Here is a 24211-nt window from a genome sequence, read left to right as displayed (position 1 = left end):
ACAGAAGAATCCATTTATGTATAGGAACCCATGTCCGGAAATACGTCACTACGCCACTACGGCCCTAAGACGCGTTAAAATTTATAAAAAACATGGATTACCTAAATAGGATCTGCTGCATTTATTTTTACCTTTTGTACATGATACCATAACAACAATTGTTTAAAATCAATGCTAGTCAATGTCAATTCTCAATGTCATGTTTAAAAATTTTATAGCTTACAATTTTTAAACATTTATTGCTAATGGAAAACTTTACCAATCAAGAATTGGCGGATATGCATTTGGCATATGGAGCAACAAACTACAATGCACGAGCAGCATCGCGGTTCTATCATGAACGTTATCCCGAATGATAGCATCCTGGATACAAAAAGTTTATTGCGGTTCATCGGCGGCTCGCTGAGATAGGCATGTTTAAGACCAAGATGCATGATACTGGTGTTGCTCGAACCGTAAGAACGGTTGAATTTGAAAAAGAGATGCTTCAGCGAGTTGCCGATGAACCATCAAATAGCACACGTGACATCGCTACGAATATGAATACGAGTAACGCTTCTGTCTGGCAAGTACTACACTAGCAAGAACTCCATCCTTACCACTTCCAGAAAGTTTAAGGTATGACTGCAGCCGATTATCATCCTAGAGTTCAATTTTGTCGATGGCTTCTGGATCACATCATTGCACAACCAAATTTTTTACGATATGTTTTGTGGACCGATGAAGCCTCTTTCATAAGAGACGGTATTTTTGATATTAGGAATAGCCATGTTTGGGACGAAGAAAATCCTTATGCAATTTTTCCAAGAAAACATCAGAATCGTTAGTCTGTCAACGTATGGGCAGGCATTGTTGATAATTATTTAATTGGGCCATACCTTCTACCGGAACGGTTAACAGGACCTATTTATCTGCGTTTCTTGGAGGAAGTTTTCCCAGAACTCCTTGAAAATGTTCCACTAAACGTTAGACAGCAAATGTGGTTTTAGCATGATGGAGCGCCGGCTCACTTTGCTGTACAAGTACGCGAGTATTTGGCTCAGCGGTTTGTGCACCGTTGGATTGCCAGAGGTGGAGCAGTTTTTTGCTTTTCGCTCGATTTTTTCTTGTGGGGCATGTAAAGTCTTTAGTCTACGAAACTCCAGTAGAATCAGAGCTAGATTTAATTGGACAAATAACAGCATCATTTGAAATCATTCAAAACGAGGATCAAATTTTTAGTGTAGTCCGCCGAAATCATGTGCGGCGTTTAAATCGGTGTATTGAGGTTGGAGGAAGACATTTTGAACAATTGTTGTAATGGTATCATATACAAAAGATAAAATAAATTAATCAGATCCTTTTTAGGTAATTAATATTTTTTCTAAATTTAAACGCGTCTTAGGGCCGTAGTGGCGTAGTGACACATTTCCGGACATGGGTTCCTATACTCAAATGGATTCTACAATTGCACTGAACAACCCCTAGAAGTTTGATCCCATAGTTCTGAAACACCCTGTATATTTATTTTATGGCATATATATAATATAAGCTTTTCTGTGATTGGTTCTGTAAAATTGTATGTAATAAATATCTTAATTTGATATAGTTTCTGTAAATATTCAGTAATTTTCTGAATGATATTTCTCTAATATATAATTAAAATTGATGTGATTCTATAATATATTACGCATTCTAAGCATATAATTTTTCAGCAACTATTTTTACATATATACTATTATTTTTATTTTTAAAATATTGGTTACTAAATATTATGTAGAGAATATTTTATATAAAAACACACATTTTACCAAAAACAAATTTATTTTGCAATTTTAGCATTTCTATAGGTATATTTATTTATCTTTATTTTGTATAATTATCTTAGTGTGGTCTCATCGCATGCGATCGCACGTTACTTTTATTACGAAACAAATTTTTGAAAAAAAAAGAACTTGCTTATGGCTCTTAATGAACATCTTAGTTCTAAACCTTGATTCAAATCTCAATATACATGTGCAAAGATTTGTTTTTTATCACCTCTGTAAGAACATTGAGGCGAGGAACACCTACAAATAAGAATAGATAGATGTGTTTTTTGGTGCATTCGCGTTATTTTTTTCTAAATCCCTTATAAGTTTGCAGTTTTAATAAAAATAGAAATTCAGGCACACACTTTTATTGACAACGTGAAAAATTCTAACCTGACTCGCGTTGACTGTCGTTTAATTGGTTCCAAGGTAAAAACTGACTAAACAGTAAAACTGAATTAAATGTCACGAAACGCAGTTCCTTTTAAAGACCCATGGCACAATTTTTAGAATAGAAATATTAGAAATGTTTGGAGTTTTCTACATTATTCTTGCCGAGGTAGACTAATAATTTCAAGAGAATACTGATGGTCAAAGCAAGCAAGTATACGAATTCTAGAAAATTTAAAATACAGACAATTACAACTTGACATGTACAATAATATAAGGTAAATAACCTTAATTGGGGCACAAATGGGGCCGACAAACAATATGAGCTACTTAAAAACTAGACTCTTTAGGTGAAAATACTAAACTAAAATTGATACCTAATTAAACTTAATTAACCAACTTAAACTACAAAATATTACAGAAACTATGAGAATAATTAACGTATTTACATTTTGTTGTAACTAAAAAACAAATTAATGTAAATGCGTCTATAATTGTTCAGACCCGTCGATTTTTGTTTCAGTAATAAGTTATGCGTTAACGCCAAGACTCAATGTCAACTAATTGACGCACTAGTGGGGTTACCCATTCACATAATATATTTGTTAAAAAAATCGAAAATCAGCAAAAAGTAATTTATAATAGATGTGGAGTGTTTTTACTCAGCAAATTAAATTTACCAAGTAAAAAGAGCAATTAAATATATTTACCGTAAATTACCTAGATAGACCAGTAGGCCTTTATTTACGTATTTAAAGGTATTGAAGTTGTGCTGTTTGCTTATTTTGCAAATAACGTGCTGAATTTATAAAAAATACAAATTTCACCTTACCCGAGATAAATCTAATTCCCTGTAATACCAGACGAATCCTCAATAAAAGAAGCAAGTGACTGTGTTACTCGCAGGTGCGTACGAAATATTCAAACCAGATATATTCGGAGCAAAGTGTTGATTGATGTCTTAGCCGAGCGCTTTCGGCTTATGAGCCATCTCAGTGTTAACTAAAAGTGAATTGAATGTGATTTTTTATTTTTTTTTACATAGGAAAAAAAGGATTTTAAAATTAAAGATAGAGAGATCAAAAATCAATTAGTTATTAGTTAAGCACAGGAAAAATCAGTCTAGAAACATTGACCATAAATTGAATTGAACATTGAAAGGTTAGAATTAGTAAACAACAATTTTGTTTGAGTTCAACATGTGCATAGGGGCAAGGGGGGTGTTTTGTTTAGAAACATATTCATCGATTCTCTGTTGTCAAGTTTACACGCATTTTCAAAAGAGAAAATTCTCAACTATATATCAACAGATATAATAATGTTAATTTAACTTATTGAAGTTCGATTTTGAATTAAAAACAGAAAGTAGACATAGTTATATGATATTCTAAGCGCAAAAATAACATCTTCAAAGAAAGAAAGAAAGAAAGAAAGAAAATGTGCTATATTACGTAAGAATAATCTTGTGTACAAGCATCCTACAAGCTAAAAAAAACAAAACAAAAATACAATTTCAAAAATTGACAAAACAATGAACAAAATTAAACACAAGAAGACCAAAACTTTTTGAACATACTTGAATTAAAGATAACTAAATAAAACAATCAATTACTAAATAAAGGTAAACTTGTTGACAAAACTAGAGAAGAAAAAAGGAAAAAAAAAAATTTCCAACATGTCCAAGGTTAAAACCTATCATTAAAAAAGTCATCTAGGTTATAATATGCCTTAGCCAATAAAAGCGTCTTTAATTCTCTTTTAAATTTCTTAACATCCGATATATGTCTAACACATAGAGGAACATGATTGTAAATTTTTTTACTTGTGTAAATTAATGAATTTTTGGTAAGGGAAGACGTAGGAATAGGTAGGGGAACATCATATACACGACGAGTCAAATGGCCAGTGTCAGAGGGTAGTTTGGGTATTTTGTGAATAAGAGCAACTGTTTCTAAGATAAAGAGTGAAAAAAGAGTTAGTAGGATTTTTTCAGAAATGAAGAGGGGTTTGCAAGAATCTCTTAACTTAGCAGAACACAGGTCTTCTCTAACTGCTTTTTTTTGAATAACAAAGACAATGTTAAGTAGCCCCTTATTGGTTAAACCCCAAAAAGGCAAGCCATACCGAATATGAGATTCAAAAAGTGAAATGTACACTGAACGTGCAACCACCCCTCCCAGCTCTTGTTTTGCCATTCTTACTGCAAAACATCCAGAAGATAATTTCCCAGTAAAATATAATCTTCAAATCGAAGGCGACCATCAATGGTAATTCCTAGGAACTTGCAGCACTCTTTATTCTGCAAGAGGGAATTTTCGTCAAACATCAGACACTGAACATCGCACTTAAACCCCATAATAGACGTCTTTCTATCGTCATTAAACACGAGCCTGTTGGAAGCACACCACCTTGATAAAATCTGAAGGACTTCAAGGATACAAGTCTTAATATAATCAGAATTTTTACGGCTCCATAGTATGGTGGTATCATCAGCAAACTGAACCACCTTGCCCTGCAGTTTCCATGATTTCAAGTCATCCACATACAGCAAAAATAACAGTGGTCCCAACACTGAACCCTGAGGAACGCCGCATTTTAGGGATCTAGAAGCAGACAAACGCCCAGATACTGTAACCTTCTGAGTACGATTTGATAGATAGGACTCAAGCCATCGCAACGCTACGCCCCTAAAACCATATTTATCGAGCTTAGATAACAGTATTCCATGATCCACACAGTCAAATGCTTTGGATAGATTACAAAACACTGCCGCCGATGACTCTCCAAAATTCAAGGACACATAGACGCTCTCCAAAAAGCTAAAAACAGCATCATGAGTCCCTTTACCGGCTTGAAATCCAAACTGATTTGCAGAAAAAATGCCATTATGATGTAAAAAGGACAAAATTCTGCTTTTTGCAAGTTTTTCAACTATCTTAGAGAGGGTAGACAAAATAGAAATGGGACGGAAATTACAAGGCTGATCCAAATCTCCACCCTTATGAAGAGGGATAACCTCTGCCTCTTTTAAACATGAAGGAAAAATGCCAATATGTAAAGGATTGTTTATGGCAGAAACTAAAGCATTTAAGGCTGAATCAGGCAAAAAGAGTAACAACCTCGAAGATATCCCATCAGCTCCAGATGATTTATAGTTTTTTAGGCATTTGATTTTATTTTTTACTTCAGTAAGATCGACAGGATGAAAGAAAAATGAATGCTCAACCGACACTTGTTGAAGATAGTGTAAGGGATTAATGTATTAATACTACGAATACCCTTGAGCAAGATATTAGGTATATCACAATAATAGTCGTTTAAAATGTCAGATCTTAACTCCGGTTCAGATACTTTTCTATGGCAATGTCTAAAATCGTTAATAATCGACCAACACTCTCTTTGCCTATTTGATGACATATTTAACCGATCCCTATAATAATTAGATTTTGCTGCTTTAATTGTCCTTCTGTACAGACTACGGTATTTCTAATAATATACAAGGATATTTTCATTTGTGGTATATTTGCACAATTTAGTCAAAAAACGGAGGTTTTTAGCTGAAATTCTAAGGCCTCTTGTAACCCATGGTTTTCGTTTCTTAGTTTTAAGCCTTATTTTAGGAAAGCACTGATTGATTATCACACAGAACTTGAAAAAATAAAGTAAGTGAGTCAGAAGCCGTTTCAAGTGCATTCCAATTTACCGAAGCTGTAGCAGCAGAAAAAGCATTGAAATTTCTCGTGCTGAAAATTCTTCTCATATAATGAGATGAAGATAATACAGTATTATATGGCATTTTACCAAGAATAGCTTCATGGTCGGAAATACCAGATGGGAGTACTGTGCATAAAAGGTCATCGAAATTTGTACAGAAATAGTCAATTGTAGTTGCAGATGAAGAAGTTATTCGTGTGGGAGAAAGACCGTGCATTTTCAAGTCGTAAGAATTTAAAATACTTAAAAGAGAAGTACGTGGCAAGGTTTTATCAGTGTAGTTGATATTAAAGTCACCAGCCAATATAACCTTAGAGTGTAGGGGCAACTGGGATAAAAGAGAATCAAGTTTGTCAAGAAACATAGCAATATCTCCTGTAGGTGGCCTATAAACACAAAGAATATATAAATTAAAACGCTTAAAAAAAGAAAGAGAGAATTCAAAAACATTCTCTAACAGAAGATTATCATACTTATCAATATTACAAAAAATCGTTTCAATTGTTTGCCTAGCCAAGATCATGGTTCCTCCATGTATAGATTGTTGACGAAAAGCAAAAAAAATTATTAACATTCTTATTCCTAAATCCTCCTTCTAACAAAATTTGAAATGGCAACACCGGAGGCAAACGCTGATGTCATCTTGTGACATACCATTTTGACAAAAGGGCTTTGTGTTTATATTCGGCATTTGTGAAGTTCTGTGTTTTCCTTCAGTTTTTGGTTTGGTATCCTTCAGTTGAAAAAGGAAAAAAATTGAGTCATTTCAGTGTTTTCGTTAATTGTCATGATAGTAAAAATTTGTGCCGTTTGTGCCGCACCATGGGAAAAAGGCGAGTTAAACAGATTTTTTTACAAGTAAATACGGATACTATCATAACATCATATCAAGAGACAACCCACATCATAAATGTAGAATAATAAAAATTTATTAAGAAATTTATAATAAATATAAAATATTTAATTTCCATAAAAATTCTTTTTATTAGATATGTACCTTTACTCTAATGAAGTACTTTAAAAAGCGCATAAAGAGTTCATAAACAGTACTATTTTTTATAATTTAAAGCGCAATCTATTAATAATAAATATTTATCATGTAAATATTTTTTGAGGACGTCACTGGTAATGATTACTTGTGTCGGTGGAATCAACAATGCGCTCGAGCGGCGTTGCGATGTTGTTGCCTTTTTCTCCAATATGCGTTATCTACATTCATTTAACTCTGAATGTTGACTGCTTTATAGAGTATCTTCTCATATTTCTTGAAAAAAACTTCATATTTTATTAGAGAGTAATAGTATTATTTTGCTCATGTCTAAATAAGTGACAAATTTTTATGATAATATAAAGTGCGTTTTTTTGCCATTTTTATATAAACATTTGGCATCATTGCATCAGAGATGTTGCAAGCAAACAAACTGCCCATAGTTCCACGGGAATGCTAATTCTAGCCTTTCAATGTTCTAAGAATTGATTTAAAGTTGTTTCGTTTCGTAAAATCTCAATATTCCAATACCCAATCCAAAGAGTGAACTGACTAGGACCTCTCTAATTTATTTAAGTATTAAGGTTTTGATTCATCTTCCAATTAATATGCTGCACAAGCTTTGATCTGTTGCATCACTACTTAAAAATGAAGCTTTTTATAGTTTTACTGAATATTTTGATCATGACTGGGAATACACCATATGTGCAAGCTTTGAATCTTGGTTTGTTTCCTTTTCTTTTTCTAATAAATTTATAATTTTATTACTGGTAAGAACAATTATTTACTATAATAATTTTGTTATATATTTAACAATAATAAAACATTGCCTTTTGCTAGCTTATCTTCTCCATTTTATATTTTATTCCTATTTGATAGTTATTATTATTTTTTAGATTTAGGTACTTTTTATTCACTAATTGGTCACTCTTTACGTGCTGAATGTTTTATCTAGTAGTAAGCCACCAAATATTTTAAATATTATGATAATAAACCTTGTTTTGATATGATTTGGGTGATATTTATGATGCTTTAAAATACTGTTCGCCGTTGACCGTGGAACACCTGCTTCAAGTTAACGTAAAGACGTACGAGGTATCTAAACCACGTTTTGTATTATCAAATTTTCTCTATTTTTCTTTACCTTATAAAAACTCCCGTAAGCTACAAGGTAGTCATTAAGACGCCTAAGCACTGCTCTACCACCTGGTACTGGAGCCGTGCTGTAGCAGGTGCCAAAGCATAGCAGAACCTTATAGTCTTTTTGGATATTTATTTTAATACATTTCTCCAACATATCGTTTTTTGTCATAATTTGTCATTTTTGTCATTTGTCATAATTTGAGAAGTTATTTATTCTCTAATTCACACACATTTGACAGTGATAATAAATTCTACTTTGATAGTTAGGTGGGTAATTAAAACAGACAGTAAACATTACTTTGGGGGAAATTGAAGAGAAATATTAAAGCCTACCAATATAAAATCTTAATTTTGGTAATTTTAATTATTTATAGCGGGTTAGAAAGGGTGGAAAGCTTTTCTCCATAAATGAAAATGCCGATCTTTTGTCAAAAGGAATGCATTTCGATGGGTTCACTCATCATCATCAGACTCTAAAATTTATTTTTTCTTGAGAGAAATACATTACAATACATTACAAATGCTAAGTCAAAATTAAAAGGTACAACAAAAATTAACGAAGGTGCGTCAACAAGTCACAATTATGCATAAATTGTAAAAAGTGGTAATAACCTACACTACATGTATGTAGGATAAGGTAGAATTTAAAAAAATTTTATGTATAATTTTAACTTTTAATTATACTTTCCTTAACTTTTGTTGTACCTTTTAATTTTGACGTATCTTTTGTTATTGTATCTTTTATAACAAACAAGATATAAAGAATCTTGTAACAGGTACTTTTACTTTATAGAAAAATCATTTGTTTTCATTAAAATAATATTGAAAACTATAAAATGCATTGAGGTCGAAAATGAAATGTAGACCAGTTTCATGTAGAAGGAAATTTTTCTGTTGGCAACTTTGAGTAAAACTCAAATTTCTCGTTTCGTTAGGAATCAATGAAATAAAGTGGGCTATGGCAACAAAATATGTGAAAAATCGTACTGCAGCTTGTCTACTAATGTCCACTTGTGGGAAATGAGAAAAAAATTGTTTCGAATTTTAAACTTTATCATATTTTTTATCAAATTTCCCACAAAAAGAGAGATTTTCCGCAAATGGACAATTTTTGTGATAATCTAACAAAGTAAACCAGATAAAAATAATCTTATGTATATCTTGATTTAGATAATACAAATAGAAAAATTAATTGTTTGCCTGAAAATAATACCGAAAACTATAAAATTTATTGAAGTCGAAAAGTAGATAATTTTTTGCACAAAAAGGCAGCGAAATGGTGAAAGTCAAGTGGGTTATGACAAAATAGAAGTAATAATCGTCTTAAAGAATTGCTAACTCGTGTTCACATATGGAATTAAAAATCATGATTTATTATATTTATATACAACATTGAGAGACTAGAATCAGTAAACAACAACTTTGTTTGATTTTAACAGGTGCTCAGGGGCCAGAGAGTGTTTTGTTTACAAAAACGTTCACCGATCAAAAGAGGAAATTCTCCGCTATATAGGGTGTTTGAGTCAAAATAAATTTTTCTTTCCTATAAACATACGTCGTAAAATATTCCTTCTCAGAGCTACAGCCCGCTCGAATTGTTTAAAGAAAATGATGATTGTTCGATTATTTGGAACCATTACTACAGTGATGCGTCAAATTTCATGAAAATTTGCAAGTCTCAGTTTTTTAGGTGCTCTTTTTATTTGCTGTCCCAAAAATGGTGTAAGTCTAATTTTAGAAGAGGATTCAGGAAGGCTTACCCTTCTCATGGCGATATGAAATTTAAAAATCAAGCAACACCATCTACTTGGACATGAAAAAATCCAAAACTTTTGTCTCTTCCATTTTTTCGATTCAATAAATCGTTTTCGCAAAAATCGCTGGTAAATGAAAGAGATTAAACTATCAAATTAGAAAAAACAAAAGGTAAGTCCCCCAGAATCATTCTCTAAAATGAGTTTACATCATTTTTGTGACAGGAAATGTCAAGAGCATCCAAAAAATTGAGACTTGCAAATTTTCAGATTTTGTGCATAACCGAAGTCGTGGTTTCAAATTATTGTTAATAAATTTTCGTCAAGCAATTTGCGCGGGAAATACTTCTGAAGAGAGGCATTTTAGGACACATCTTTAAAGGAGGAAAAGTCTTATTTTGTCTCAAACAGTACGCTCTTAAAATAGTTGCACCGAATTTTGCAACTATTGCAACAAAACACCAAAAAAAATATTTCCAAATAAATACTGTCATAACATCACATCAATGGAGAATTGTGATCATAAACGTAGAATATGGGATCATAGAAATAAACCTAAATAAAAACTTAAATGTGAAGTGTGTATGAAATACACGAATTTTAATATTTTAACATTCTAATATGTTCTTTTAAATACATAATTAATAGGTTATAAAGAATAAAGAAATAGAGTTTTGTCGTTGGTTTTTTTGTTGTCTTGGAAGAAAAATTGCATATTAAAATCTAAAAAAAAATATTTTAAAATATTAATTATTAGGAAATCTATAATTATAAAATATTTAATATTAACACGTCAAGTTAGATATACAGGGAGGCACTTAATTTTATATTTGACAAAGTTCTGTCAATAATCTCCTCACCTCCAGCTAACCTCACTTTGATATGTCAAATGAGAACCCCCCATCGTGTGAGACCTCAATGTAAGCAGCAAAAATTAAATGGTTAACGTACCAGCGAAAAGTGACCAAAAATCTCTGGGAATAATGGAAATGGTATCGACATCAAACTTTTGTATTTCAAATGCCTACCCTAAATGTGATACATTATTTTAAAGGGCATACAATCTATCACCCAAAGGTGTATAAAAAATTTAAGTTTATAGACTTATAAACTATTCTATTAAGTGCTCAAAACGTGCTCCGGTATTCGCTAATAATATAGCGTATCTTCTTATATAGTATCTTATCATATTTTACTTTTAAAAAATCCTTCATATTTCAGAGAAAGAGTAGTATTGTTTTTTGCCATTTCTCCTTAAGCATTTGGCATCATTGCATCAGAGATGTTGCAAGCAAGCAAACTGCCCATGGTTCCACAGTAATGCTAATTCTAGCTTTCAAATTTAAAAAAAATTTGCTTGGAATTTTGAACTTTCTAATTTTTTTAAATTTTACAAAATTTCTCAGACAAAAAGGAAATTTTCCACAAGTTGGCAGCACTGCCAGATTTTTCTAACATTTGAATACAACTAAATAAAAATAGTGTCCGGTATATTTTTATTTACTATCACAAATGGAAAAATGTTTGCTTGGTCGAAATTCCAAAGTAAATAATTTTTTTCACAAAAAGGAAAATTTCACAAGAGTCCGCAATATTGACTAATACTTATTTGTGTAGAAATAAATAAGAGGAGAAGGACGGAAGTCAAGTGGAATATAAAAAAATATGCGTAAAATTCGATTGCGACGTTGCCAATGTTGGTCACATTTCTTTCAAAATTTTGTTAAAAAATTCTTAAAGAGAGGGGAGAAATTTTACTAATTTTTCCAGACATAATTTTTTAAAACTCAGTCTAAGTTCATCGCTATATTATATGGTTGTTTAAGCTGTAAATGTTCATCAAAATTTAAACAGTTATTTTCAACATTTGAAGATGTTTTTCATTTATAAACAAAATGTTAGAAATATAATATACAGGGTGGTCCAGTTTCGAAAGCAAAAACTTAAATGGAAGATAAAAAACCTCAAAATATTATCATTTTGTAATGTAAACTATTTAAAAAAATGCTTCGTTCCAAAAATACGGGACGCGAAAGTTTAAATTAAAATATTTTTAAATTTTATTACATTTTCAAAACTACTTTACATATTTAATTTTAATTTGGTACGTTTGGATATATAGCAAAGTTATACCTTTTTATAGAAAAACTAATAATTTACTTCAACCAGTATCTTCGCACAATTTTAATGGAAAAAATTATTTCTAGAATCCCTATTAAATTTACAAGAAAAAAATCGTCTTTAAGTTTTTTTGTTAAATAAAATACATACTGACTTTAAAAAAAAAATAAACAAAAACGGAAATAAAAAAAATATTAAAACTGGTGACTTTCAACAACAATAATAAAATGAAAGAAAATTAAACGTAAAATTACAAAAATTGTTTAAATTACAGTACACCTACTTCAATATCTACATTTTTAACATCTTCTAATGAACTGCTTGTATTACAAATGATACTCATTGCAGGCTTTCTGAATCCTTAGAAGTCTTTCCTTGTAAATACATTATTCGCGTAGACTTTATCTTTAATAGTACCCCACTTCAGTATCGTTAATAGACCTGGGTGGCCACCCTACTGATCCAATACCATGAACAAGTTCATTATGCAAGTAATTTTTTCGCCAGCTGGCCAATCCATGGATAATTTGTATTTAGCCATTCTCTCAAACCTAATCAAAAATGCGAAAGAGCTCTATTCAATTGAACCGAACTCTCATGCCATAAATTAATGGGAAAATCGTCTAGGTACCTAATCCTGCAGATCATTATTAAGATACTTCACAAAGAGTTCCGAGTTAAATCTTGGAGGCAAAAAATGACGGATCATAAACATTACCCTTAATAACGCCCAGCTACACGATCTTGTCCAAATTTCTCTGTTATTTTGATATGCCCAAATATGGATATTATAGCAATTTGTTACCCCACATCTCATAAAAAAGGACTCATCGGTCTAAAGAAATTTATTTCTTCTTTAGTTTGGATTTTCCTCCATTGAACTTAAAAGCCACTGGCAAAATATTTTCCGCGTGCAATACCGACAATTCTTTAATTAACATTCAAAAAACTTTCAATAGAATCAATATTCAAGAAAATAGGTATATTGACTCGGGCTAAGGTTATATCACACAGGTAGCTACGCTTCCTTAGTGTGGATACTATATTTTCACCCCAAAACCGGAAATAATATAGCTGATTACACAAATTGGTTGTTTGTTCCTGTTTGTGATCCCTTATGTTTTTTGTTTCTTTAGTTTTTCCTTTGGTTTTCTGGTTACCCTGCCCTAAAGAAGCCAAAAGATAGAAACACGTGTCGGCAGGTAGGGGAGAGTGGTACACATTGACACATAGTACACAATGAAACACTGCTATTAACTTGTTTAAATTTGCCGCCACAATTTCACTAGCGCTGTCGCGAACGACCCATACAGTATTGACTATTGCGTCAGCCACCATTAGTGGCATTAGTTAGTTTTCGTATGCCGCCCAACAAAGATTTTACGGAGCGTCTTCTGTTTTCTTGTGGATAAATATTGAAAAGAGGATCGAACATAGAAAGGTATGTTACCTTCAAATAAATAGATTTAGTTTTTATTAATATGTCATTTTACTTGTGATGTATAAGTTTTAACCTATAAATATTGGGGCCAAAATTTTTCAGACTTCGCATTTACATTGAATTGAAATTAAAAGCATGCGGTAGTACACATTGAAACACATGCAGGTAGTACACAATGATACGTGTTTCATTGTGTACCATTATGATCATTCTATACTGTCGTTTTTTTTATTGCAGGTATACCATGGTAAGAAAGAAAGAACGAACAAAAGCCAAATTTACAAGCGAACAAATGACGGCAGCCGTCCAAGAGGTGAAAAGAAATGGAACTTCACTTCGCGTTGCTGCAGAGATGTTTGACATAAACTTTAGCACATTAAGGCGATATGTGATGAAAGAGAAAAATGACCCTAAAGCCAAGATGCAGCCAAATTATGCTGTTCGATTAGTATTTACCTCACAGCAGGAAAAGATTATGTGTGATTACATTAAGACCTACAGCAAAATGGCATACGCATTAAATACCCTAAAAGTTAGACAATTGCTGCACGAAATGGCTGCTAAAAACAATATTACTATGCCAGAATCTTGGAAAACTAATAAGTGCGCAAGCAAAGATTGGTTACGGGCTTTTATAAGGAGAAATCTATCCTTAAGCATTAGAAGGCCCGAAGCTTGCTCTCTATCGAGGCTTACTTCTTTTACGAAACCTAATGTTGAACGATCTTTTTCACATTTAGAGCAAATATATAAAAAACACCCATCAGTTGTTCAAGATATCCGAATATATAATTTAGATGAAACAGAATTTTGGGTTAAGCAGTTAAACCAGTGCACAAGTGCCGAAAGAGGATTACTAGCTACTACTTGTGCAATAATTCGAGCAGATGAAACATTTCTACCGCCAGCAATTATTTTCCCACGTAAAAAATTTAATAACCTCATTTTAAATGGAGCACCGCCAGGAACGTTGGGACTAACCAATACAAGTGGCTGGATGACCGCAGACCTTTTCACCCAAGTAATAGATCATTTTATTAAGTATACTTCTATTACGAAAGAAAATCCATGTCTATTAATATACGACAATCACGAAACACATATGTCTTTGGAGATAGCAGAAAAAGCAAAATCGAATAGCATAATCATTTTAATCCTACCCCCACACACAAGCAACAAGATGCAGCCTTTAGATAAGTCTGTTTTGTTTCTTTCAAAATTTTCTACAAGAGTGCAATTGATTCGTGGCTTCTTAACCATCCTGGAGTTCCTATGACATTATACCAAATTGCAGAATGTGTCGGTATAGCTCACTCAAAATCTATGACTTTGTTATAAACGGTTTCAAATCTACAGGAATCTACCCGTTTAACAAAAATATTTTTATGGAAGCTGAGTTTCTTTAATCCTCCGTTACTGACTGACAAAAAGATGATTTAGAAAACGTCGATACACAAAAAGGAATGGTGGTAATACAAGCTACCATTATTAATGATATATCGTCAACAAGCATTGCAGCTACCTCCAGCACTGATTTATCTAGTGCAACAAAAATTAGAGAATGTGGACTAGATGATGAAAACTCAACGTTTGAAATAGCGTCGACATCAGAGAGTTCCTTTACTACGCCATTTGAGTTTCGAGGATTCCCAACGGCTGCGCCCAGGAAAAATTCAAATCGAACACGGAAATCGAAGAAAAGTATTATTTTAACCAGCACGCCGGAAATTAAAGAGCTGTCTTACAAAACAGAAAAAAATTAAATCCCAAATATTAAGACAGTGACAAAAGTAAAGCGAAATATATCGAAAGTTTCAGACAAGAAAGAGTATAAAAAGGACGTACAAAGTAAAAAGAAAAAGACAAGTGAGAGTGAATCAGAAACGGAATCTGAAAGTTCAGAGTTACAGTTAGCGGACTCTTCGAATGATGAATTAACCTTACCTGATCTCCAATATCATATGATGGAGGAACAGAAAGATGACACGATTACTGCAATTACCGAAACAACTGCAATTTTAGACGACTCATTTGTATTAGTGAAATTTGAAAATAACATCCACTATGTCGCTAAAATTTTGGAAGTCATAAATTCTAATGAGTTTAAAATTTCATATTTAAGAAGAAGTGCTAAGGTGTCATTCATTTTACTTTCCGGATGTTCCTGATATTCATACCGGACTGAAATCGGATTTCGTTATGTTATTACCGAAACCTATAAATACAAAGAACAAAAGCCTTTCTTCTTATTATAAATTCGGACTAGAGTTTAACAATATGATTGTACTCTGATATAAACGTAAAAACATAAAGATTTTTTGTATTAATATATTTATTCCAATGTGTTTCATTGTAAACTAGCTTTGTTTCAAACTGTAGGTACCACTAGCGGTACACATTGATACAAATGCAGAAATAAATATTTTTTTTATTTCTCTTTTCTTATTCTATGTAATTAATTGTGTTTTTTTATTCAGTAACTGTTAAATTTTATAGGAATATACAGTACCGAGCAAAAGTAGAGAAACATGTTATTTAATAAATATAAAGCCAGAGTAATCGACTATTACCAATAAACAAATACTCACATTATTTCTTTAGGTTCAAAGGAATGCAAAAACATATTTGGTATTTAAAAATTCTTGCAACAAAAACAATCTATTAGTTATATACCCTGTATAACGTATATTCCTTGTATAATATTGCTTACTGTTAATTCCCGTAATTGCATAGTCAGTATATTAATATCTTATAAATATGGGTGAAACCAATTATATGTAGCTCATTTGTTGGTAGTACTTGCTGTCAATCTGAATAAAAGTTTTTTAAAAATATCGTTTCCTTTTTTGAGAAGAAAACTGGCGCAGTCGGTAGGATACACCAAGCGGGTTGATTAAAAAGTTTCATCGCGAAAATTTACAATTCGCTTTCGTTTCAACGATTAATGGTGTATACCCAAAAACAAAATTCGAGATTCGGTAGTGCATTGGCAAAGGGCTCACGATCAGGGAAGAAACTGTCCTATTGGTGCGAGGTGAAGAACAGACATCGTCCGACCCTCATAACTAACCTCCAGGGAAGAGACAAGCATCGCTCGTCCTATTGGAATGAAGATAATTCTATTGCTGTCGTAAGTACATTGATTTTTGTTTATTTGTTATTTTGACAAGGAAGATTTGATATTTTATAGTATTGAAAGATTTACTTGATTTATTTTATTTGATCGATTTATTGATTTGATTTATTTGTAGAATTCAAGTAGAATTCAATTTTATTTCTTTGTCGTATTTGAACGTCTTTACGTTACTTATTTTATTTTTGTGTTACCATTAAAATAGCAAAATGCCAGAACCAAATTATGCGTTAATTAGGTTCCAAGCCGATAACATCCCCCCATTCGATGGTAACCCCAGGCAAATTAACCGCTTTATTTCCGCCTGTGAAAATTTTATTAAAAACCATCAAGACGCAACAAATGTTAATGCAACTAATAATTCTTGCCTATTCGATACCATTCTAACAAAATTGACTGGTAGAGCTGCTGATTTGGTAGCATCCCGAGTAGAATTAACTACATGGGAACATGTTAAACAATCCATAATTAATACGTTTGCAGACCAACGATCGATAGATTGTATAGTCCAAGATATTATTTCTTGTAAACCACGAAAAGAAGAGTCACCCCAACAGTTTGGTATAAGGCTCCAGGATATACGTAGCTTACTATTCTCGAAAATTAACGTTAGTAATGACGAAAACAACCTTAAAGTTCTTAAAATTAAAGAGTATTCTAACTTAGTTTTAAAAACTTTCATTAATGGTCTTAACTACCATATGCAACTAGTAGTACGCCTAAAAGACCCCAAAACACTCGAAGAAGCTATGTGCTTAGCTCAAGAAGAAGAAAACTTCATGAGTTATTCAAAAAGAAATTCTGAGTATAAACCCTCTCAACAACATCAAACATTTCCACAACAACGACAAAATCCACAACATCACAACACCAATCAAAACACATTTAGACAACACCAATTTAATAACCATCATCGCTATTTTGCTACACCAAACCCATTTAGACATAATAGATTTACACAAAACCAAAATGTTTTTGGAAATCAACAACCCAAGCCATTTCATGCTGGTTATCCAGTAAGGCCGCCTCAACCCCAATACTACACAAATCATAATCCTAATTTTAACCGCAGTTATAATAATAACTTTAACCAAAACAATAAACGCCCTGCAACATCCTCAGTTGTCAGGCCTTACACCCAAAGAGTTGAGCCGATGGATACATCGTCCGGCAACACCGTTATTCATGCTCACCCTATTCAAACCCAACAGAAATCTGAATATCAAATTGAAGATGTTCATCCCAATGTTCGTAACCAATCACACGAACCACAATTTAAGCAACCTCAAATTATGCTAGAAAATCCTAATAATAATCAGTTCAACTACCCTTCAAGTTCTAGTCAATCTAATAACTACGACCCCGATCAAGGTTATGATGAAGTGGACTATTACCCGCAAGGAAATAGTAATTATGATAATTATTATTATGATCAATCTTTGAACGGACCCGAAGAATCTCTGTTGTACGATGATAGTTACAACCCCATAAATAATTTCCCCTCAGACGGAAATTTTCAAGAGGTTCAAAATCCTAACGACATGACGTAATTCCCCTAAATACACACCCTAATACCGACTTACCCATTATATATCTACCGGAAATTAATGCAAAATTTCTTATAGATACTGGTAGCGGTAAAAGCTTCATTAACCTCGCATTAGCTTATAAAATTTACCCAGACTATATAGCTTATGAACCATTTTCTGTAAAAACAGCCCACGCAACATCCAACCATAATGAAACCATAAACATACCTATATTCGCCTCATTTAACTCAAACGAAAAGCATAAATTTTATCTTTTTGACTTTTCCTCGAGATTTGACAGATTATTAGGTATAGATTTTCTCACACAAATAAGAGCTAACATAAACTTAAAAGACTCTACATTACAATCTCAGAATGTAACTTTACCTTTATATTTCCCAAAACCCAGTTCACCAGAACTCGAGTTAACAGACTGTCTACCGTGCAAATTAATAATTCCCGCGAGAACATCTCAACGTGTAAAAATTCCAGTGAATTACACTACTGGAGTAGGCATTATTAATTACAAGAATTTTGGCCCGGCCGAAATGCCTCAAGCCTTAGGAAGCATAACTGATTCTTATGCATTTACTACTGTTACAAATTCTTCTGAAAATGCCATTAAATTAACATTGTTAAAACGCGTAGAAGTTGAAATCTTAGATGAACCAGATTTTCATTTTATTGAAAAAATGGAAACTGATTGTGAATTAACCGAGCATATGGATAATTTACAAAAACAAAACTTAAAAAACTTAAGGCTTAGCCATTGTAACTCTGAAGAGTACAAAGCCATTAGAACCTTATGTCACGAGCACAGTCGCCCAAGTCAAATGTGGCAACTCCGAGTCAAGCCAACTCCTCCAAGGTTCCTACTTGATGGAAATCTCGCAAAACTGCATGGTTCAAATAAAGTCAATGGTTTTTGAATCATACGAGCCAACAGAATTAGTCTATGAGAAACTTAGTCTTCCTACCTTCAACTGGACTAAAGATGTACAAGAGAAGCCGCCTGTATTCAATCCACCTTCTATTGATTTGAAACTAGTAAATCTTAAGGCCACCGATGAAATCCAACAAGAACTAAGAAGCCAAGCTAGAAGCCTTGAAGACATTACGTCACCCATTTCCTTAACTAGGACTAGTGTATGGACTATTTTCATTTACATTCTCATTGTACTAGTTATTTTATATCTAACAGTGAAAAAGTTTCGTTCAGTGCGTAAATTAAGACCTATCGAGAAAACTAGTACCCCAAAAGACACTATTTTTGAAAGTGTTATGGTCTAGTTATACTTAGTTTATATTTTATATCCTTTTATATTTTTATATTGGTTTGTTTTACCCAATTTTTAGATTTTAAGATTAATGTTTTATTTTACGTTTTATGTTTAGACCTTTAAGTATTTTTACTGTACCCTATTTTACGAAAACATACCCTTTAAGATATGCTTTCGTCTAGCATGGGAGGAGTTATATACCCTGTATAACGTATATTCCTTGTATAATATTGCTTACTGTTAATTCCTGTAATTGCATAGTCAGTATATTAATATCTTATAAATATGGGTGAAACCAATTATATGTAGCTCATTTGTTGGTAGTACTTGCTGTCAATCTGCATAAAAGTTTTTTAAAAATATCGTTTCCTTTTTTGAGAAGAAAACTTATTTGCTTATCTTAATTTTATGAGGAGCAAAAGTAGAGAAACATTTTTAAAGTTCTTAGTTTATGTTTGCTTATTAAAAGCAATACACAATAATATTTTGTTAATTAATAAAGAATAAGCTGTAAATATGCCTCGAGGTATTACTTTGGCGTTATGTATAAAACAGTTGATAATATCAAAATATCAATCGGGTGTTAAGCAAGCAATCATTGCTAAGCAGTTAGGATTAAACCGCTCAGTTGTTTCCAAAACCATAAAGTTACACCGCATTAGGAACTCATTAATAAGTCCACCTAAAACGCCTAGAGTTGACGAGAAGATTAAATCCTTAGCTCTTAAAAATCCATTTAACACAGCAGCGGATATAAAATCTCAACTAGACGATGTAAATATTAGTGTCCATACAGTTCGAAGACGTTTAAGGGACAGTGACTTGCCGGCAAGAAAACCATCCAAGAAACCCTTCATTTCGAAGAAGAATCGAACCGCCCGACTTCAATTTGCACATGACCATTTATACTGGTCAGAAGCAAGATGGAATACAGTATTATTTTCGGATGAAAGTAAGTTTAATTTATTTTCTTCTGATGATATTTTATGGGTCAGGCGTCCTAAAAATAAAAGAGTTGATCCAAAGTATACTTTGGGCACTATAGAGCATGGAGAAGGAAATGTACAAGTGTGGGGTTGTTTCTCTGGTATGGAAATGGGCCCCGCTGTCAAAATTGATGGGATTATGGATCGGTTTAAATATTTAGAAATATTAACTGATAATATGTTGCCATATGCAGAGGAAAACATGCCATTGCAATGGAGGTTTCAACACGACAATGATCCGAAGCATACAGCTAAAATTATAAAAAAAAATTTTGAGGACAAAAAATAACTGTTGTTAAGTGGCCAGCTCAGAGTCCTGATCTTAATCCCATAGAGAATCTATGGGATTTAGTAGACAAAAAAATTGGTAAGGAACATCCCGAAAAATTTTAAAATGGAGACGAGTTGTTTGAGGCAGTTGAAGCTGCATGGCATTCTGTACTCAAGGAGACCTTAGGGAATCTGATTGGATCTATGAAAAGGAGATGCCTTGCAGTTATTAAAAATAAGGGATATACAACTAAATATTAATTTGTTATTATATATTTTCTTTAAATATGTGTTTCTCTATTTTTGCTCCCTGTTTTTTTTTTTAATTAATTTACATATGGCTTTATAATAAGAAGAATTATATTGTTTATGTTTTATTTTTATTATCTAGTTTGGTGTAGTATTATAGGATAAAAAAAATTTAGTTAACTTTAATAAAATAAATAAAAAAATAAAAGTTTCTCTACTTTTGCTCGGTACTGTATATACGCATAACGACATCTTAAATGCAAATTTTTGAAACGTTAAAATCGCACACTAGAGTGGGTTTACTAAAAATTGTGTCATTGTGTACCACTCTCCCCTACCATCCTTACTTGTTCTGCTTCCCGTTTTATGGAATATCCCGATAAATCTATTCTTTTGCTATTCAGAAAACTGTCATATTAAAATTCAAAAACACTGACAATAATAACCTTTTTTGTTTCACAGCCTACTTCAAAATTTGAAAAAAAAATGTAGGTCAAATTGCAAATTTAATGAATGTAATTTTTATTATTGTTGTAGACTAAGCGAGGACTCCAGAAATAATTTCGTTTAATAAAATCAGTAACGTACATTTTTTTTTTGAATAAAACTGTGCGATGATATTTTCATACGCACGCCACTGTTGGAGATAAAATAATAATTTTTGCGTAAAAAGTAAAGTATATCTTTATTATCTAACCAAACGCGCCAAATTTCATTTAACTATCAATGATAGTAGTTCTGAATATATAATCAAATTTTAATTAAAACTTGACACTATGTATATTTATAACGAAGCATGTTTCGAATATAGTTTAAATTACAAACTGATACTATTTCCTATCTGCCGTTCAAGTCTCCGCTTTCGAAACTGGACCACCCTGTATAATTAAATTACAGTCTAGAATCTCATTTATTTCATAAAAGTATTGAGTTTTTACTTAGACTATAATTTTAATTGGTAAATAATTAATTAAGCAATAGGTAATAGATGACCTGCCCTAATAAATATTTTTTTCATTACCATGAAACAATCATTTGTTAAAAGCCATTTAGCAAACTGGCTGTTTGCACCTACCAAAAAAAAAAAGATAAACAAATATAAACATATATTTAAATTTACCGGCTTTTACCGCAAAACAAAACAAAACAATAATACCACAGAAGCCTAAGCATCCCAAAACAATTAATAAAAAAATACCACCACTTTAATAACAGTATTTACCAATAAGACCAACCTGATAAAAATGATAACAGAAGAATCCTGCTTGGTATCCCAAGAAAAACAACAACAAAAAAAACCAACTACACCAACAAACGCGTATAACGTAAAACAACCGCGAGTTACGAGGGTTCGCAAGGGCGTTGCAAGGTCGTCACGGACGGACTCTGTAGCCGTTTGCGGCCGTGTGGGGGCAGCACCGACAGTATCGTGGAGCGCGTCGCGATTCGCAGGAGGCGTCTGCCGAGAAAATTTCTATTCTATTGAGAAAACTATCTGGATGTGGTGGTGGGGGGCGTCGCGACGCTACAACAGGAAGGAGATGGAAAAGTTTTCCAGGGAGTCTTTAGTAGTTTGAAAAAGTTTCCTCACTGGGGTGTTCACTTTTGTAATTCTATTTTGTCCTTAAGTTATTAGATCTCTGGGATATGAAATTTTTTGAATGCTTTGGCTCCAGGTGAATGTTCTTGAGCACAGAACACAAATGAGGAGTTCGCGTGTATAATCGAATATATCTACTTTCAGAGAATTTTCAGGAAACAGGAATAAGACCACATTTAGTTTGTGAACGTCCAAATAATTTAGTTTTTTTTTTCTTTTTATAATATTTATTTCTTTTTCTCTCCAAATTAAAACTATCATTTTATTTTAATTTAATTTTCTCCTTTTATTGTAATCAATTAAATTAATATTTTCTAAGTCTTAACAACAACAAATCTGCGCGTGTACGATAGCCTTTCAATTTCTAAATTCCTTTGGTTTGTGCTGAACCGAGACCAGAGAGAAGATTTACTTCCTTGTTAGCACTTTTACGCATCGCACATTGATTCCAGTGTCGTGATCTACAGGGTGTTTCTTAACCTATACGCATAAACTTGGGAAATTATTGCTGACGGCAAATAATGACTAATAGTGAAAAAAAAATTTAGTAAAATAGTTTTAGTTACGGAGATAAACGACTTATTAATTAAAATTAAAAAAAAAACGTAAATTCTCCAAAATAAATGTTTATTTAACTATTATAGTAACTGTTCGAAGTTATTCCCATGACTTTCAATACATAATTGAGCACGCCTAATCCAAGAGTTGCAGACAGCAGCTAATCCAGGTTGTAGTCGAATTTCCTCGGCGGCAGCAAATATCCGTTTTCTTAATTCTTGTTCATTGTCAACTTCGGTTACATACACTATAGATTTTAGGTGGCCCCAAAAATAAAAGTCAAGCGGATTAAGGTCGGGTGATCGAGGAGGCCATCCAATTGGACCACCTCTGCCTATCCATCGTTCGGGGCACATTCGATCCAAATACCATCGCACTGGTCGCGCAAAATGTGATGGAGCACCATCGTGAAGGAACCACAAATTCTGCCTAATGTGAAGAGGGACTTCTTCAAGGAGTACCGGCAAATTTTGTCGCAAGAATTGTAAATAAAGAGCACCAATTAGACGATTATCCAAAATGAAAGGGCCAATAAGTATTCTGTTTACAATTCCAGCCGACACATTTACTCAAAATCGTTGTAGTGTAAAGCTTGTACCCTTTGGACGTGAAATGGATACAGTAATTCATGCCTTAAAATTCGCCAAACTGTGACTGGTGATAATCCAAATTGCGTTGCAATTGTTCTAGTGCCTATGTCAGGATGCTCTTCGATGATACCTAAAATCAAATTCTCCACATTTAAAATGCGCCTAGGTCTAATGGCGCCACCATGTTGCCCTGGCCTCGGCCGCAAATTTCCAGTTTCTCTACCCCGCTGAACCACACGCAAAAAAGCTTCGCGCGACGGATGATACCTATGAGGAAACCTTTGTGCATAGCTGCAGCCACACTGTTTTGTCTTGATTCCCCGTATGCCAGTAACATGTCCATTAGTTCCTTATTTGAAAAATTATGCGGCATAATTTTAATAAAAAACTAAATACGACCACAATTGTATCAACTGATAGCAAAATAGGTACTACTAAACATAATAAACATCATCCGGACTTGTTTACTTCTTAAATTGAAAACAAAATTCCACCTGATAAAGTTATTAGATTTTTGTGAAAAAAAAAGAATTATCTCAGAAACTAAAAATATTTTACTTAAATTTTTTTTCACTATTAGTCATTATTTATCATTAGCAATAATTTCCCAAGTTTATGCGTATAGGTTAAGAAACACCCTGTATACGTTAATTTCCGCAACTGCAGTCTTATGGT

General features: G+C 32.8%; 1 protein-coding gene across 3 annotated transcripts in view; it reads right to left on the bottom strand.

Moving 5' to 3' along the window:
* The window catches only part of LOC126733642 (glycogen-binding subunit 76A), a 100456-nt gene extending 78208 nt beyond the window's left edge, over window positions 1–22248 (bottom strand). For 2 of the 3 annotated variants that reach the window (XR_007659801.1, XM_050437036.1), the window contains exon 1: window positions 22024–22248. The gene's annotated coding sequence lies outside the window, so the exon portion shown is untranslated. Of the gene's footprint in view, window positions 1–3012; window positions 3150–22023 lie in introns of those variants that run through there. The other variant, XM_050437037.1, reaches the window with a different exon arrangement.
* Window positions 22249–24211: the final 1963 nt, after the last annotated feature.

The sequence above is a fragment of the Anthonomus grandis genome, chromosome 2 (genome assembly GCF_022605725.1).
Source record: "Anthonomus grandis grandis chromosome 2, icAntGran1.3, whole genome shotgun sequence".
NCBI classification, from domain to species: Eukaryota; Metazoa; Arthropoda; class Insecta; order Coleoptera; family Curculionidae; genus Anthonomus; species Anthonomus grandis.
This window is presented reverse-complemented; position numbering and strand designations above follow the sequence as displayed.